At 35.3% G+C, this 20,595-nt stretch overlaps 1 protein-coding gene across 1 annotated transcript in view; it reads left to right on the top strand.

Annotated features, from left to right (window-relative positions):
- ADGRL1 (adhesion G protein-coupled receptor L1) overlaps positions 1-20,595 on the top strand; it is a 469,522-nt gene that overhangs the window by 150,465 nt on the left and 298,462 nt on the right. The window contains exon 2 of the mRNA XM_066593211.1: positions 237-341. The gene's annotated coding sequence lies outside the window, so the exon portion shown is untranslated. The remainder of the gene's footprint in view (positions 1-236; positions 342-20,595) is intronic.

The raw sequence follows: 20,595 nt of genomic DNA, 5'->3' as shown, positions 1-20,595 counted from the left end.
TTCCTGCCCGTGTAGGGAAATGCAAGTAAGAATCCTTGCCCAGAGACATGGGACGGTGGCACATCTGCAGGCTTATCTATGCATTGGATATGTTATAGTATTTGCATTGCTTATCAATCATGGACATGATATGTATTTTATGAGTTGATGAACTGTTGACTATAATTGACCATGCGGCATGTAATACTGCCTGTGTGTCTCAAGGATCTGTCCTTATTATGTCTGTCCCATTTTAGGCACTGGACTACAAGCTGGATGGACCCCATGTACTTACCCACGCACATTATGCAGTGATGCAGTACCAAAAACAAGTGTAAAGGGAAAATTTCATCCTTCAAAAGGTAGGAAAGGTAACTCCTTACAAAACGTATCACCTATTGTGTGTGCAGCATATCATGTGACCTTTAAGCCACAGACGTAAAAGGATTAGGAAAGTGCTATTAACCCCTTTAGTGGCACGCCTAGAAAATCTCCAGGGCTTGCTGCACTGACCATGAAGTTAAACCCAGGAAGATTTCCGTGGACAGCTCTAGTGCTGAAATGCTGGCCAGGACACACAGTTATTGTGCCGCTGTACACGTTTGCCACTTCAAATTACTTCAGGAAAATCTCCGAGGCTTGCTGCGCCGACATGGTAATAATAAACCCGCCACTAAAGGGGTTAAAGCAGATTGCTATGTAAGTAAAAGGGAAGAAAATAATAAGCTTCTTGCAAAGTAACTTCCTTCCAAAACAGAATACATTATAATAGTGTTGTCTGGAGGAGCCCACATGCAAGCGAGGAGAGAACTCTCATCATGTCTGTCAGTCTTCAAGAAACTTTGTAGTTTCTGCAGGAGTTTCTTCTGCTTCTTCAGCCTTCTTATTTCTTAAACTGGGGACTATTACTTTGTTTGTCCATTGAGTTCTAGAACCTGGTGGCTGATTAGCCTAGACTAATGAGGGTGTAATTGTGGTTGCGGAGGTTGATGGGCAGGCAGAGATCTTGTGATCTTTAGTTGCTGATTTCTTCCTCTGCATCCTGAAAGGACTAATAACAGTTCGGCTGCCTTCAGTGCTGAAACCTTAGATCGGAAGTTCCGTCGCAAATCCAGCACCAAATACCAGAAGAAATAGTTGTGCATGCAGCTCTTATTCTTCCAGTAAGATGCCGGGCAGCTGAGCAAAAACTGAATGAACCCCATTATAGTCAGAGGGTCCGTTTGGGCAGGGGATTCCCCATCTCTGCTCCCCCAATGGAACAGGAAAACGGAATCCTCGATGTGAAGGCAGCCTAACGGTATGTGCAGTTTGTTGCTGAAGGCTCTTGTTCTATAATCAAACTAAATGACAAAGCTGTTGTCAAATGTAGCAAAATTCACTTGTCCATTAGACTAAGGGCTCCTTCACACGAGCGTATGCGTTTTTGCGGTCACCTGCATGTGCCGTTAAATTGCATGACTGAATAAATGACGCAATCAAGTCCCGAACTTAATTAGCGCTTTCTCATCCATTTACATGTCTGGGTGCGACCGATTAGCAAGCAAAAACTCCGCAGTCTGGAAATCCCTAGTTCGGCATAAATCCTCAGAATGACTTCAAATGCCTAAAATAGAGGCACTGTAAGCTTTTCCCTTGCATTGGATGCTGCTAAACTGCCTCCCCCTCTCTATATTTCCATCTCCCATAGGAGTCCATGGGAGCTGCCAGCATATATTGGTTGAAAGATAGAACAAGACCTTTCTTTTCTGGCAGCGTATAATTGTAGTCGCCAATTTCGGTCGCGTATGTGCTATTTTTTCTGGTGCAACGTTTTTACTATGCCGCAAATCTGTTGAATTCAGGCAGCATCACAAAAAGCTGTCAGCTTGACAAAGGCCCATTTGTAGGGCCTGTACGTGGCTGCTTGCTACATCCACCATTTTTTAATGGTTTAAATAAAGGAGTATTTTTTACATTTTGTGATGCTGCCTGAATTCAACAGATTTGCTATTGGATATTTGTGGACCTAGGGAGTCAGGTCCCTTTCCTTTGGGCTTTGCATCGTTTTTCCATGCTTCATGCTCACAGCAGATTACAAGTGAGTGCTGCTGCTACTCTGTACTATTCTTTACTATGCTGCAAAACTGCCCATGTGAACGAATGTATTGGAATCCAATGCCTTGGATGGTCGCGATTTTCGTCCGGCATGAAAACACGGCTAAATAGCCACGTAAAAACGCTTGTGTGAATAAAGCCTAAAAAAGCCTGTTCCGTCTTCAGTGAAGTACTTCTTCTGGCCATGCACTGCCCCACAGATTCACTGGGCAAGTATTTTAGGGAGTAATAGGAAAATTATTTTTCATGTTGTATCTAAATCTAGGAACTTAGTCCTGTAGGGCTGACCGTGGTTGTAGCTCAGTTGTCCTGACAAGTGGTCTAGGTTTACTGGTTTATGGTCTGAAAGTCATAAACAAAGCCCTCCACAGTGCAGCGCCCCCCTATATTGCCTCCCTCATCTCAATCCATCAACCAGCCCGGGCTCTCCGCTCGGCAAACGAAACTAGACTGCACACCCCTCTAATTCGAACTTCTCACTCCCACCTCCAAGACTTCTCCAGAGCAGCACCAGCCCTCTGGAACACATTACCAAAGGATACCCGGGCAATCCAGGACTCGAAAAACTTCAGGCGTGCTCTAAAAACGCACCTTTTCAGGGAGGCATACCGCATACCCTAAACCGACTCCTCTGTATGCCACCTGATAACATGCTCCCTGACCTACTGACTGCAATCCCTGCTAGCCACCATATACCGCTCCTGCAGTCATACTGTTTCTGCCGTCACACGGCTAAATGTCTGACCATTGTCTGTGTATAGCATCCCTCACTCTCCACCTCCCCATACCGTGTGCATCTCCAGCCCTTTACCTTCTGTATCATCCCATTACTTGTAGTATGTAAGCCTGTTGGAGCAGGACCCTCACCCCTATTGTTTCCACCAACTGATTACGATTGTAACCGTGGTTCTGTAATGTTTGTACTTTTGTCTTTCTGTATCCCCCTGTCTATGTAAGCGCTGCGGAATATATTAACGCTATACAAATAAAGATTATTATTATTTTTATTATTATCATAAAAAGAATCATTGTATACCATAACTCATGCTCACTAATTTGGAGTCATATTTGTCTCTGAGCTTTACTTTGCTCTCCATATTCTGTCACTTGCCCGATTATGTCACACGCGCATAAAGGCCCATTTACACAGAGCGATGATCGCTCAAAAACGATCTTTTGAGCGACAATCGTTGCGTCTAAATGCGCAGCCATCGTGCACTTTTCGTGCACTGCTCAGTGATCGTTAGATTCAAGCCAGCTTAAAAATCATCGTGTAGTCTTATCAGGACCGCACGTTGCGTTCTCCGCTGGTAGTGCTGATAGTAGTGTTTCAGCTATTTAACCTGTCGGAGAACAAAGGAGCTGAATGGAGATAAGAGCCCTCCGGCTATGAACTGCATTCAGCTAAAGGCTTCATTTGTACGCTAATAAGCTCTTAAGTAGCTACTTAATAGTTTATGCAAAATGATCATTCAAAACTGTCACTCAAACTGTCGTTTGAGTGAGTATTGAGCAATCATCGCTCCGTGTAAATGGGCCTTTAACCCCTTTCCACTCCAGGGAGCGTCGGGGCGACCTCTCTTCATACAGCGCGGGCGTCAGCTGTTTATTACAGCTGACACCCACGGGCAATAGCTGCAATTGGCCGTGCGGCCGATCGTGGCTATTAACCCTTTAAATGCCGCTGTCAATTCTGTCAATGCTGTTCGGGGATCCCGTACGGGTTCCCCGCAGTGAGATCGAGGGAGCCATGCAGGTGTCATGGCAGCAGGGGGTCTTCTGAAAGGCCCCAGGGCTGCCTTAGGAGACTGCTTGTCAAAAAGCAGTATGACATAATGCATTACGTCATACTGCAGGAGCGATTAAAGCATCGCATGTTGTAGTCCCCCAGGGGGGCTTAAAAGAAAAGTGAAAATAAGAGCAATAAAGTTTTATTAATTGTAAAAAAAAAAAAAAGTTATAAAAGTTTAAATCACCCCCCTTTTGCCATGCTATAATAAAAAAATCAAAATCATTAAAGAAAAATACATATTTGGTATCGCCGCATCCGTAAAAGTCCGATCTATCAAAGTAGTGCATTATTTTCCGGTCACTACACCGATGCCTCCACCCTGGGCCGGTCACTACACGATGCCTCCACCCTGGGCCAGTCACTACACCGATGCCTCCACCCTGGGCCAGTCACTACACCGATACCTCCACCCTGGGCCAGTCACTACACTGATGCCTCCACCCTGGGCCAGTCACTACACTGATGCCTCCACCCTGGGCCAGTCATCACACTGATGCCTCCACCCTGGGCCAGTCACTACACCGATGCCTCAACCCTGAGCCAGTCACTACACCGATGCCTCCACCCTGAGCCAGTCACTACACTGATGCCTCCACCCTGAGCCAGTCACTACACTCGTTGCACATCCACTATAGAATACAATTTATACTTATTCTCATCCATAAAGCTTTCCACAGTGCTCCGCCACCCTATATCTCCTTTTACATCTCAGTCTACCACTCTAGCTGCACTCTCTATTCTGCAAATGGCCTTACTCTAAGTTCCTCTTTCATCCAAGCTTCCCATTCCCATCTCCAAGGTTTTTCTCGAGCTGCACTAGTTCTCTGGAATGCACTACCCCAGAAAATCAGGTTAATCACCAAGACCCACAGTTATGCATGCCCTAAAAACACATCTTCTTAGGGAGGACTATCACATTCTGAAGCGAACTCTTCTCTGTTACCCTTCTTCTTTTCCTTAATCCAACAGTATCCCCCACATCCCATATACCCTAACGCTCTTCATAAAGTACTTCCTATCTCTACATACACAGATACGGACTGATGAGCGACTCGTGTCTATTATTCTATTCAGTAAAACACGGCTGCACCATTGCACGGAACAAACACTTTTACCGTTACCATTTGGTTGTTGCCATCTACTAGTAAGTTCCCATTTTTGGAGTTTTGTTGCCTACTAGTGTTGGTACGCACTTCATGCTTCATATTATTGTTCATTTGACTGACTGGTTGTCGCACAGTTTAGTCCTACTGTAAGTCCTCGGGGTATATGAGTACTGGGAGACGCCGTAAAAGGCGAGTGTTATAGGTCCAGTCTGCTGTCTTGGGTCCAGCTGGCGACATTACACCTGGCCTGTTTCATGGCTATCTTGTACATTTCCTCCTACCCTGAATTGCACCAATTACTGGCCTGTCAATGATTGCCTATACACCATGCATAAAATAATGCCCCCTTCCTGGACCCTCCGCCTTATCCCTCAGGATCCCGTGCGGCCGTTCTAGTATCTAAATCTGTCTTCTGCATAGCTGTTAGAGACTAATGAGACCCCTTACAAAGTCCATACCCCTATTTAGAGGTTACATGCACCCTCCCTTAGGCTTAATTTACTAGACCTATAAATCCACCGCCTCGTCCTTAACCAATAATACATTTTCTTAACAAATTCCATTGATTTCACCTGCCGGGTGCCATATAAGTTATTACTCTTAGAAAGTTGCATTAACACAATGCAGATGAAAGCAGTGCAATCAATGTCCGCTATGAACTTGGCTTAAAGTGGTTTTCTGGGACTTCTCTATTGATAACTTATCCCCAGGATAGGTCATAAATAGTTGATTAACAGGGGTCTGCCGATCAGAAGCCCCTGTGATCAGCTGATACCAGCCCTGACAGAGCTAGAAGCAGACAGCTTTGTCCACATTGCAGCAGCCCAATGTCACTGTGCCATTGGAATCGAGTTCTTCCGACTCTCAGGTGCGATTCTGGGGGGATATCACAGCGCCAAATTTGGATCACGTGATACGCCTGCCAGCGTATCCATGTTTCATTCGGCCCTGGACATTGAGGGATAAATCTATCCCAGCTGAAGGACTGGCTGGGATGATTGATAGCCCATTTAGTAACTTCTTATGATATATGAGCCAACTTCTCCGTGCTGAGGCTGCAGGTTATACGTCTAGTATTCCGGCCCGGTGAAGTCCCTCAGCATACATGTCTGTTGTCAGTCCACTTGATTCCCAATCCAATTCTCTGATATTCTTCCCCAGACCCCTCTGATATTGGTTCTTTCCACGTGCAAGCAATAGGGTCACCCCTTTCAGGGCGAGTGCTCCACTTCAGGGCAGGTGCAGTTGGGAGGTTCAGGAGGTTCATTTCTGCTTTCTACTTAGTTTTTCCTGTATTCAGTTTGTCCCATTATCTAGCTACTTCTGGTCCCCTGTATACACGTCTGTTCAGATGGCTCTGGTATTCTTTGCTCTTTGTTTCATCAGTGCTCATGCACAGACATGACACCTGAGTTGGTAATGCACACACAGATTCCATTGAATTCAATGCATTACCAGTCCTGAACATAGGTCATCAATAGATAAATCCCAGAAAACCCATTTAAGGAAGAATTTCTTTTTTTCGGAGCCTGTAGTGGGGCTGCTTGTAAGCAGATTGTCAGAGGCAATCACTGATGTATGGCTGATCCTGATGAGTGATATTATAAGTAGATTAAGGTGCTAGCCACATACAGATTATAAACAAAGCCAAATGAACAGATGAAGCCAGAGAGTGAGAGGAGAGGATATAGGTGTTACTATCCAGTGAGGGAGACCTGATAGACAGGAGGCAGAGATGGCAGGAATCTCTACAGGCGGATATAAATGCAATGTATAATGATGAGCAGTATCTATATATACACTGATAGTGTACACAGTGTATAATGATGAGCGGTATCTATATATATACTGATAGTGTACACAGTGTATAATTATGAGTGGTATCTATATATATATACTGATAGTGTACACAGTGTATAATGATGAGTGGTATCTATATATACATACTGATAGTGTACACAGTGTATAATGATGAGCGGTATCTATATATATACTGATAGTGTACACAGTGTATAATGATGAGCGGTATCTATATATATACTGATAGTGTACACAGTGTATAATGATGACTGGTATCTATATATACTGATAGTGTACACAGTGTATAATGATGGGTGGTATCTATATATATATATACTGATAGTGTACACAGTGTATAATTATGAGTGGTATCTATATATATATACTGATAGTGTACACAGTGTATAATGATGAGCGGTATCTATATATATATACTGATAGTGTACACAGTGTATAATGATGAGTGGTATCTATATATACTGATAGTGTACGCAGTGTATAATGATGAGCGGTATCTATATATATATATATATATATATATATATATATATATATATATATACTGATAGTGTACACAGTGTATGATGATGAGTGGTATCTATATATATACTGATAGTGTACACAGTGTATAATGATGAGCGGTATCTATATATATACTGATAGTGTACACAGTGTATAATGATGAGCGGTATCTATATATATACTGATAGTGTACACAGTGTATAATGATGAGCGGTATCTATATATATACTGATAGTGTACACAGTGTATAATGATGACTGGTATCTATATATACTGATAGTGTACACAGTGTATAATGATGGGTGGTATCTATATATATATATACTGATAGTGTACACAGTGTATAATTATGAGTGGTATCTATATATATACTGATAGTGTACACAGTGTATAATGATGAGCGGTATCTATATATATATACTGATAGTGTACACAGTGTATAATGATGAGTGGTATCTATATATACTGATAGTGTACGCAGTGTATAATAATGAGCGGTATCTATATATATATATATATATATATATATATATATATATATATATATATATATACTGATAGTGTACACAGTGTATGATGATGAGTGGTATCTATATATATACTGATAGTGTACACAGTGTATAATGATGAGCGGTATCTATATATATACTGATAGTGTACACAGTGTATAATGATGAGCGGTATCTATATATATACTGATAGTATGCACAGTGTATAATGATGAGCGGTATCTATATATACTGATAGTGTACACAGTGTATAAAGATGAGCGGTATCTATATATATACTGATAGTGTACACAGTGTATAATGATGAGTGGTATCTATATATATACTGATAGTGTACACAGTGTATAATGATGAGCGGTATCTATATACATACTGATAGTGTACACAGTGTATAATGATGAGCGGTATCTATATATATATACTGATAGTGTACACAGTGTATAATGATGAGCGGTATATATATATATACTGATAGTGTACACAGTGTATAATGATGAGCGGTATCTATATATATATACTGATAGTGTACACAGTGTATAATTATGAGTGGTATCTATATATATACTGATAGTGTACACAGTGTATAATGATGAGTGGTATCTATATATACTGATAGTGTACACAGTGTATAATGATGAGAGGTATTTATATATATACTGATAGTGTACACAGTGTATAATGATGAGCGGTATCTATATATATATATATACTGATAGTGTACACAGTGTATAATGATGGGCGGTATCTATATATATACTGATAGTGTACACAGTGTATAATGATGAGCGGTATCTATATATATACTGATAGTGTACACAGTGTATAATGCTGAGTGGTATCTATATATATATACTGATAGTGTACACAGTGTATAATGATGAGCGGTATCTATATATATACTGATAGTGTAAACAGTGTATAATGATGAGTGGTATCTATATATATACTGATAGTGTACACAGTGTATAATGATGAGCGGTATCTATATATATATACTGATAGTGTACACAGTGTATAATGATGAGCGGTATCTATATGTATACTGATAGTGTACATAGTGTATAATGATGAGCGGTATCTATATATATACTGATAGTGTACACAGTGTATAATGATGAGTGGTATCTATGTATATACTGATAGTGTACACAGTGTATAATGATGAGTGGTATCTATATATATACTGATAGTGTACACAGTGTATAATTATGAGTGGTATCTATATATATACTGATAGTGTACACAGTGTATAATGATGAGCGGTATCTATATATATACTGATAGTGTAAACAGTGTATAATGATGAGTGGTATCTATATATATACTGATAGTGTACACAGTGTATAATGATGGGTGGTATCTATATATATACTGATAGTGTACACAGTGTATAATGATGAGTGGTATCTATATATATATACTGATAGTGTACACAGTGTATAATGATGGGTGGTATCTATATATATACTGATAGTGTACACAGTGTATAATGATGAGTGGTATCTATATATATACTGATAGTGTACACAGTGTATAATGATGAGCGGTATCTATATACATACTGATAGTGTACACAGTGTATAATGCTGAGTGGTATCTATATATACACTGATAGTGTACACAGTGTATAATTATGAGTGGTATCTATATATATACTGATAGTGTACACAGTGTATAATGATGAGTGGTATCTATATATATACTGATAGTGTACACAGTGTATAATGATGAGTGGTATCTATATATATACTGATAGTGTAAACAGTGTATAATGATGAGCGGTATCTATATATATACTGATAGTGTACACAGTGTATAATGATGAGCGGTATCTATATATATACTGATAGTGTAAACAGTGTATAATGATGAGCGGTATCTATATATATACTGATAGTGTACACACTGTATAATGATAAGTGGTATCTATATATACTGATAGTGTACACAGTGTATAATGATGAGTGGTATCTATATATATACTGATAGTGTACGCAGTGTATAATGATGAGTGGTATCTATATATACTGATAGTGTACACAGTGTATAATGATGAGCGGTATCTATATATATACTGATAGTGTACACAGTGTATAATGATGAGCGGTATCTATATATATACTGATAGTGTACACAGTGTATAATGATGAGCGGTATCTATATATATACTGATAGTGTACAGAGTGTATAATGATGAGCGGTATCTATATATATACTGATAGTGTACACAGTGTATAATGATGACCGGTATCTGTATATATACTGATAGTGTACACAGTGTATAATGATGAGCGGTATCTATATATACTGATAGTGTACACAGTGTATAATGATGAGCGGTATCTATATATACTGATAGTGTACACAGTGTATAATGATGAGTGGTATCTATATATATACTGATAGTGTACACAGTGTATAATGATGAGTGGTATCTATATATATACTGAGTGTACACAGTGTATAATGATGAGTGGTATCTATATATATATACTGATAGTGTACACAGTGTATAATGATGAGTGGTATCTATATATATACTGAGTGTACACAGTGTATAATGATGAGTGGTATCTATATATATACTGATAGTGTACACAGTGTATAATGATGAGTGGTATCTATATATATATACTGATAGTGTACGCAGTGTATAATGATGAGTGGTATCTATATATACTGATAGTGTATACAGTGTATAATGATGAGTGGTATCTATATATATACTGAGTGTACACAGTATATAATGATGAGTGGTATCTATATATATATACTGATAGTGTACACAGTGTATAATGATGAGTGGTATCTATATATACTGATAGTGTACACAGTGTATAATGATGAGCGGTATCTATATATATACTGATAGTGTACACAGTGTATAATGATGAGCGGTATCTATATATATACTGATAGTGTACACAGTGTATAATGATGAGCGGTATCTATATATATACTGATAGTGTACACAGTGTATAATGATGAGCGGTATCTATATATATACTGATAGTGTACACAGTGTATAATGATGAGCGGTATCTATATATATACTGATAGTGTACACAGTATATAATGCTGAGCGGTATCTATATATTCTGATTGCGTACACAGTGTATAATGATGAGCGGTATCTATATATACTGATAGTGTACACAGTGTATAATGATGAGCGGTATCTATATATATACTGATAGTGTACACAGTGTATAATGATGAGCGGTATCTATATATATATACTGATAGTGTACACAGTGTATAATGATGAGCGGTATCTATATATATATATACTGATAGTGTACGCAGTGTATAATGATGAGTGGTATCTATATATACTGATAGTGCACACAGTGTATAATGATGAGCGGTATCTATATATACTGATAGTGTACACAGTGTATAATGATGAGTGGTATCTATATATATACTGATAGTGTACACAGTGTATAATGATGAGCGGTATCTATATATATATACTGATAGTGTACACAGTGTATAATGATGAGTGGTATCTATATATATACTGATAGTGTACACAGTGTATAATGATGAGTGGTATCTATATATATACTGAGTGTACACAGTGTATAATGATGAGTGGTATCTATATATATATACTGATAGTGTACACAGTGTATAATGATGAGTGGTATCTATATATATACTGAGTGTACACAGTGTATAATGATGAGTGGTATCTATATATATACTGATAGTGTACACAGTGTATAATGATGAGTGGTATCTATATATATATACTGATAGTGTACGCAGTGTATAATGATGAGTGGTATCTATATATACTGATAGTGTATACAGTGTATAATGATGAGTGGTATCTATATATATACTGAGTGTACACAGTATATAATGATGAGTGGTATCTATATATATATACTGATAGTGTACACAGTGTATAATGATGAGTGGTATCTATATATACTGATAGTGTACACAGTGTATAATGATGAGCGGTATCTATATATATACTGATAGTGTACACAGTGTATAATGATGAGCGGTATCTATATATATACTGATAGTGTACACAGTGTATAATGATGAGCGGTATCTATATATATACTGATAGTGTACACAGTGTATAATGATGAGCGGTATCTATATATATACTGATAGTGTACACAGTGTATAATGATGAGCGGTATCTATATATATACTGATAGTGTACACAGTATATAATGCTGAGCGGTATCTATATATTCTGATTGCGTACACAGTGTATAATGATGAGCGGTATCTATATATACTGATAGTGTACACAGTGTATAATGATGAGCGGTATCTATATATATACTGATAGTGTACACAGTGTATAATGATGAGCGGTATCTATATATATATACTGATAGTGTACACAGTGTATAATGATGAGCGGTATCTATATATATATATACTGATAGTGTACGCAGTGTATAATGATGAGTGGTATCTATATATACTGATAGTGTATACAGTGTATAATGATGAGCGGTATCTATATATATATATATATATACTGATAGTGTACACAGTGTATAATGATGATTGGTATCTATATATATATACTGATAGTGTACACAGTGTATAATGATGACCGGTATCTATATATACTGATAGTGTACACAGTGTATAATGATGAGCGGTATCTATATATATACTGATAGTGTACACAGTGTATAATCATGAGCAGTATCAATATATATATATATACTGATAGTGTACACAGTGTATAATGATGAGCGGTATCTATATATACTGATTGTGTACACAGTGTATAATGATGAGCGGTATCTATATATATATATACTGATAGTGTATACAGTGTATAATGATGAGCGGTATCTATATATATACTGATAGTGTACACAGTGTGTAATGATGAGCGGTATCTATATAAACTGATAGTGTACACAGTGTATAATGATGAGCGGTATCTATATATATACTGATAGTGTACACAGTGTATAATGATGAGCGGTATCTATATATATACCGATAGTGTACACAGTGTATAATGATGAGTGGTATCTATATATATACTGATAGTGTACATAGTGTATAATGATGAGCGGTATCTATATATATACTGATAGTGTACACAGTGTATAATGATGAGTGGTATCTATATATATACTGATAGTGTACACAGTGTATAATGATGAGCGGTATCTATATATACTGATTGTGTACACATTATATAATGATGAGCGGTATCTATATATATACTGATAGTGTACACATTGTATAATGATGTGCGGTATGTATATATATATATACTGATAGTGTACGCAGTGTATAATGATGACTGGTATCTATATATATATATATATATATATATATATATATATATATATACTGATAGTGTACGCAGTGCATAATGATGAGCGGTATCTATATATATACTGATAGTGTACATAGTGTATAATGATGAGCGGTATCTATATATATACTGATTGTGTACACAGTGTATAATGATGAGTGGTATCTATATATATACTGATAGTGTACACAGTGTATAATGATGAGCGGTATCTATATATATATTGATAGTGTACACAGTGAATAATGATGAGCGGTATCTATATATATACTGATAGTGTACACATTGTATAATGATGTGCGGTATGTATATATATATATACTGATAGTGTACGCAGTGTATAATGATGACTGGTATCTATATATATATATATATATATATATATATATATATACTGATAGTGTACGCAGTGCATAATGATGAGCGGTATCTATATATACTGATTGTGTACACAGTGTATAATGATGAGTGGTATCTATATATATACTGATAGTGTACATAGTGTATAATGATGAGCGGTATCTATATATATACTGATTGTGTACACAGTGTATAATGATGAGTGGTATCTATATATATACTGATAGTGTACACAGTGTATAATGATGAGCGGTATCTATATATATACTGATAGTGTACACAGTGTATAATGATGAGCGGTATCTATATATATACTGATAGTGTACACAGTGTATAATAATCAGTGGTGTCTATATATATACTGATACTGTACACAGTGTATAATGATGAGTGGTATCTATATATATACTGATAGTGTACACATTATATAATGATGAGTGGTATCTATATATATACTGATAGTGTACACAGTGTATAATGATGAGCGGTATCTATATATATATACTGATAGTGTACACAGTGTATAATGATGAGCGGTATCTATATATATATATACTGATAGTGAACACAGTGTATAATGATGAGTGGTATCTATATATATATACTGATAGTGTACACAGTGTATAATGATGAGTGGTATCTATATATACTGATAGTGTACACAGTGTATAATGATGAGTGGTATCTATATATATACTGATAGTGTACACAGTGTATAATGATGAGCGGTATCTATATATATACTGATAGTGTACACAGTGTATAATGATGAGTGGTATCTATATATATATACTGATAGTGTACACAGTGCATAATGATGAGCGGTATCTATATATATATACTGATAGTGTACACAGTGTATAATGATGAGTGGTATCTATATATATATACTGATAGTGTACACGGTGTATAATGATGAGCGGTATATATATATATATATATATATAGATAGATAGTGTACACAGTATATAATGATGAGCGGTATCTATATATATATACTGATAGTGTACACAGTGTATAATGATGAGCGGTATCTATATATATATACTGATAGTGTACACAGTGTATAATGATGAGTGGTATCTATATATATACTGATAGTGTACACAGTGTATAATGATGAACGGTATCTATATATATACTAATAGTGTACACAGTATATAATGATGAGCTGTATCTATATATAGTAATAGTGTACACAGCGTATAATGATGAGCGGTATCTATATATATACTAATAGTGTATACAGTATATAATGATGAGCGGTATCTATATATACTGATAGTGTACACAGTTTATAATGATGAGCGGTATCTATATATATATATACTGATAGTGTACACAGTGTATAATGATGAGCGGAATCTATATATATATACTGATAGTGTACACAGTGTATAATGATGAACGGTATCTATATATATACTGATAGTGTACACAGTTTATAATGATGAGCGGTATCTATATATACTGATAGTGTACACAGTGTATAATGATGAGCGGTATCTATATATATACTGACAGTGTACACAGTGAATAATGATGAGCGGAATCTATATATATATACTGATAGTGTACACAGTGTATAATGATGAGTGGTATCTATATATATACTGATAGTGTACACAGTTTATAATGATGAGCGGTATCTATTTATATATATACTGATAGTGTACACAGGGTATAATGATGAGCGGAATCTATATATATATACTGATAGTGTACACAGTGTATAATGATGAGCGGAATCTATATATATATACTGATAGTGTACACAGTGTATAATGATGAACGGTATATATATATATATATATATATATATATATATACTGATAGTGTACACAGTGTATAATGATGAGCGGTATCTATATATATATATATATATAGTGTACACAGTGTATAATGATGAGCGGTATCTATATATATACTGATAGTGTACACAGTGTATAATAATGAGTGGTATCTATATATACTGATAGTGTACACAGTGTATAATGATGAGTGGTATCTATATATATACTGATAGTGTACACAGTGTATAATGATGAGCGGTATCTATATATACTGATAGTGTACACAGTGTATAATGATGAGCGGTATCTATATATATACTGATAGTGTACACAGTGTATAATGATGAGTGGTATCTATATATATATACTGATAGTGTACACAGTGTATAATGATGAGCGGTATCTATATATATATACTGATAGTGTACACAGTGTATAATGATGAGCGGTATCTATATATATACTGATAGTGTACACAGTGTATAATGATGAACGGTATCTATATATATACTGATAGTGAACACAGTGTATAATGATGAGTGGTATCTATATATATATACTGATAGTGTACACAGTGTATAATGATGAGTGGTATCTATATATACTGATAGTGTACACAGTGTATAATGATGAGTGGTATCTATATATATACTGATAGTGTACACAGTGTATAATGATGAGCGGTATCTATATATATACTGATAGTGTACACAGTGTATAATGATGAGTGGTATCTATATATATATACTGATAGTGTACACAGTGTATAATGATGAGCGGTATCTATATATATATACTGATAGTGTACACAGTGTATAATGATGAGTGGTATCTATATATATACTGATAGTGTACACAGTGTATAATGATGAGCGGTATCTATATATATATACTGATAGTGTGCACAGTGTATAATGATGAGCGGTATCTATATATATACTGATAGTGTGCACAGTGTATAATGATGAGCGGTATCTATATATATACTGATAGTGTACACAGTGTATAATGATGAGCGGTATCTATATATATATACTGATAGTGTACATAGTGTATAATGATGAGCGGTATGTATATATATACTAATAGTGTACACAGTGTATAATAATGAGCGGTATCTATATATATACTGATAGTGTACACAGTGTATAATGATGAGCGGTATCTATATATATACTGATAGTGTACACAGTGTATAATGATGAGCGGTATCTATATATATATACTGATAGTGTACACAGTGTATAATGATGAGCGGTATGTTTATATATACTAATAGTGTACACAGTATATAATGATGAGCGGTATCTATATATACTGATAGTGTACACAGTGTATAATGATGAGCGGTATTTATATATATATACTGATAGTGTACACAGTGTATAATGATGACCGGTATCTATATATATATACTGATAGTGTACATAGTGTATAATGATGAGCGGTATGTATATATATACTAATAGTGTACACAGTGTATAATAATGAGCGGTATCTATATATATACTGATAGTGTACACAGTGTATAATGATGAGCGGTATCTATATATATACTGATAGTGTACACAGTGTATAATGATGAGCGGTATCTATATATATATACTGATAGTGTACACAGTGTATAATGATGAGCGGTATGTTTATATATACTAATAGTGTACACAGTATATAATGATGAGCGGTATCTATATATACTGATAGTGTACACAGTGTATAATGATGAGCGGTATTTATATATATATACTGATAGTGTACACAGTGTATAATGATGACCGGTATCTATATATATACTGATAGTGTACACAGTGTATAATGATGAGCGGTATCTATATATATATACTGATAGTGTACACAGTGTATAATGATGAGCGGTATGTTTATATATACTAATAGTGTACACAGTGTATAATGATGAGCGGTATCTATATATATACTGATAGTGTACACAGTGTATAATGATGAGCGGTATCTATATATATACTGATAGTGTACACAGTGTATAATGATGAGCGGTATATATATATATATACTGATAGTGTACACAGTGTATAATGATGAGCGGTATCTATATATATACTGATAGTGTACACAGTGTATAATGATGAGCGGTATCTATATATATATACTGATAGTGTACACAGTGTATAATGATGAGCGGTATTTATATATATACTGATAGTGTACACAGTGTATAATGATGAGCGGTATCTATATATATACTGATAGTGTACACAGTGTATAATAATGAGTGGTATCTATATATATACTAATAGTGTACACAGTATATAATGATGAGCGGTATCTATATATACTGATAGTGTACACAGGGTATAATGATGAGCGGTATCTATATATACTGATAGTGCACACAGTGTATAATGATGAGTGGTATCTATATATACTGATAGTGTACACAGTGTATAATGATGAGTGGTATCTATATATATATACTGATAGTGTACACAGTGTACAATGATGAGCGGTATCTATATATATATACTGATAGTGTACACAGTGTATAATGATGAGCGGTATCTATATATATACAATGATAGTGTACACAGTGTATTATGATGAACGGTATCTATATAAATATATGCTGATAGTGTACACAGTGTATAATGATGAACGGTATCTATATATATATACTGATAGTGTACACAGTGTATAATGATGAGCGGTATCTATATATATACTGATAGTGTACACAGTGTATAATGATGAGCGGTATCTATATATATACTGATAGTGTACACAGTGTATAATGATGAGCGGTATCTATATATATACTGATAGTGTATACAGCGTATAATGATGAGCGGTATCTATATATATACTGATAGTGTACACAGTGTATAATGATGAGCGGTATCTGTATATATACTGATAGTGTACACAGTGTATAATGATGAACGGTATCTATATAAATATATGCTGATAGTGTACACAGTGTATAATGATGAGTGGTATCTATATATATACCGATAGTGTACGCAGTGTATAATGATGAGCGGTATCTATATATATACTGATAGTGTACACAGTGTATAATGATGAGTGGTATCTATATATATACCGATAATGTACACAGTGTATAATGATGAGCGGTATCTATATATATATATATATACTGATAGTGTACACAGTGTATAATGATGAGCGGTATCTATATATATACTGATAGTGTACACAGTGTATAATGATGAGCGGTATCTATATATATACTGATAGTGTACACAGTGTATAATGATGAGCGGTATCTATATATATACTGATAGTGTATACAGCGTATAATGATGAGCGGTATCTATATATATACTGATAGTGTACACAGTGTATAATGATGAGCGGTATCTGTATATATACTGATAGTGTACACAGTGTATAATGATGAACGGTATCTATATAAATATATGCTGATAGTGTACACAGTGTATAATGATGAGTGGTATCTATATATATACCGATAGTGTACGCAGTGTATAATGATGAGCGGTATCTATATATATACTGATAGTGTACACAGTGTATAATGATGAGTGGTATCTATATATATACCGATAATGTACACAGTGTATAATGATGAGCGGTATCTATATATATATATATATACTGATAGTGTACACAGTGTATAATGATGAGCGGTATCTATATATATACTGATAGTGTACACAGTGTATAATGATGAGCGGTATCTATATATATACTGATAGTGTACACAGTGTATAATGATGAGCGGTATCTATATATATAGTGATAGTGTACACAGTGTATAATGATGAGTGGTATCTATATATATATATATATATATATATATATATACTGATAGTGTACACAGTGTATAATGATGAGCGGTATCTATATATACTGATAGTGTACACAGCGTATAATGATGAGTGGTATCTATATATATACTGATAGTGTACACAGTGTATAATGATGGGTGGTATGTGTATATATACTGATAGTGTGCACAGTGTATAATGATGAGCGGTATCTATCTATATATACTGATAGTGTACACAGTGTATAATGATGAGTGGTATCTATATATATACTGATAGTGTGCACAGTGTATAATGATGAGCGGTATCTATCTATATATACTGATAGTGTACACAGTGTATAATGATGAGCGGTATCTATATATATACTGAGAGTGTACACAGTGTATAATGATGAGCGGTATCTATATATATACTGATAGTGTACACAGTGTATAATGATGAGTGGTATCTATATATATACTGATAGTGTGCACAGTGTATAATGATGAGCGGTATCTATATATATACTGATAGTGTACACAGTGTATAATGATGAGCGGTATATATATATATGTATACTGATAGTGTACACAGTGTATAATGATGAGTGGTATCTATATATATACTGATAGTGTACACAGTGTATAATGATGAGCGGTATCTATATATATACTGATAGTGTACACAGTGTATAATGATGAGTGGTATCTCTATATATATACTGATAGTGTACACAGTGTATAATGATGAATGGTATCTATATATATATATATACTGATAGTGTACACAGTGTATAATGATGAGCGGTATCTATATATATACTGATAGTGTACACAGTGTATAATGATGAGCGGTATCTATATATATACTGATAGTGTACACAGTGTATAATGATGAGCGGTATCTATATATATACTGATAGTGTACACAGTGTATAATGATGAGCGGTATCTATATATATACTGATAGTGTACACAGTGTATAATGATGAGCGGTATCTATATATATATTGATAGTGTACACAGTGTATAATGATGAGTGGTATCTATATATATACTGATAGTGTACACAGTGTATAATGATGAGTGGTATCTATATATATACTGATAGTGTACACAGTATACAGTGATGAGTGGTATCTGTATATATACTGATAGTGTACACAGTGTATAATGATGAGCGGTATCTATATATATATTGATAGTGTACACAGTGTATAATGATGAGCGGTATCTATATATATACTGATAGTGTACACAGTGTATAATGATGAGTGGTATCTATATATATACTGATAGTGTGCACAGTGTATAATGATGAGCGGTATCTATATATATACTGATAGTGTGCACAGTGTATAATGATGAGCGGTATCTATATATATACTGATAGTGTACACAGTGTATAATGATGAGCGGTATCTATATATATACTGATAGTGTACACAGTGTATAATGATGAGCGGTATCTATATATATACTGATAGTGTACACAGTGTATAATGATGAGAGGTATCTATATATATACTGATAGTGTACACAGTGTAT

This window comes from Eleutherodactylus coqui, chromosome 2 (genome assembly GCF_035609145.1).
Source record: "Eleutherodactylus coqui strain aEleCoq1 chromosome 2, aEleCoq1.hap1, whole genome shotgun sequence".
In the NCBI taxonomy this organism is placed as follows: domain Eukaryota; kingdom Metazoa; phylum Chordata; class Amphibia; order Anura; family Eleutherodactylidae; genus Eleutherodactylus; species Eleutherodactylus coqui.
This window is presented reverse-complemented; position numbering and strand designations above follow the sequence as displayed.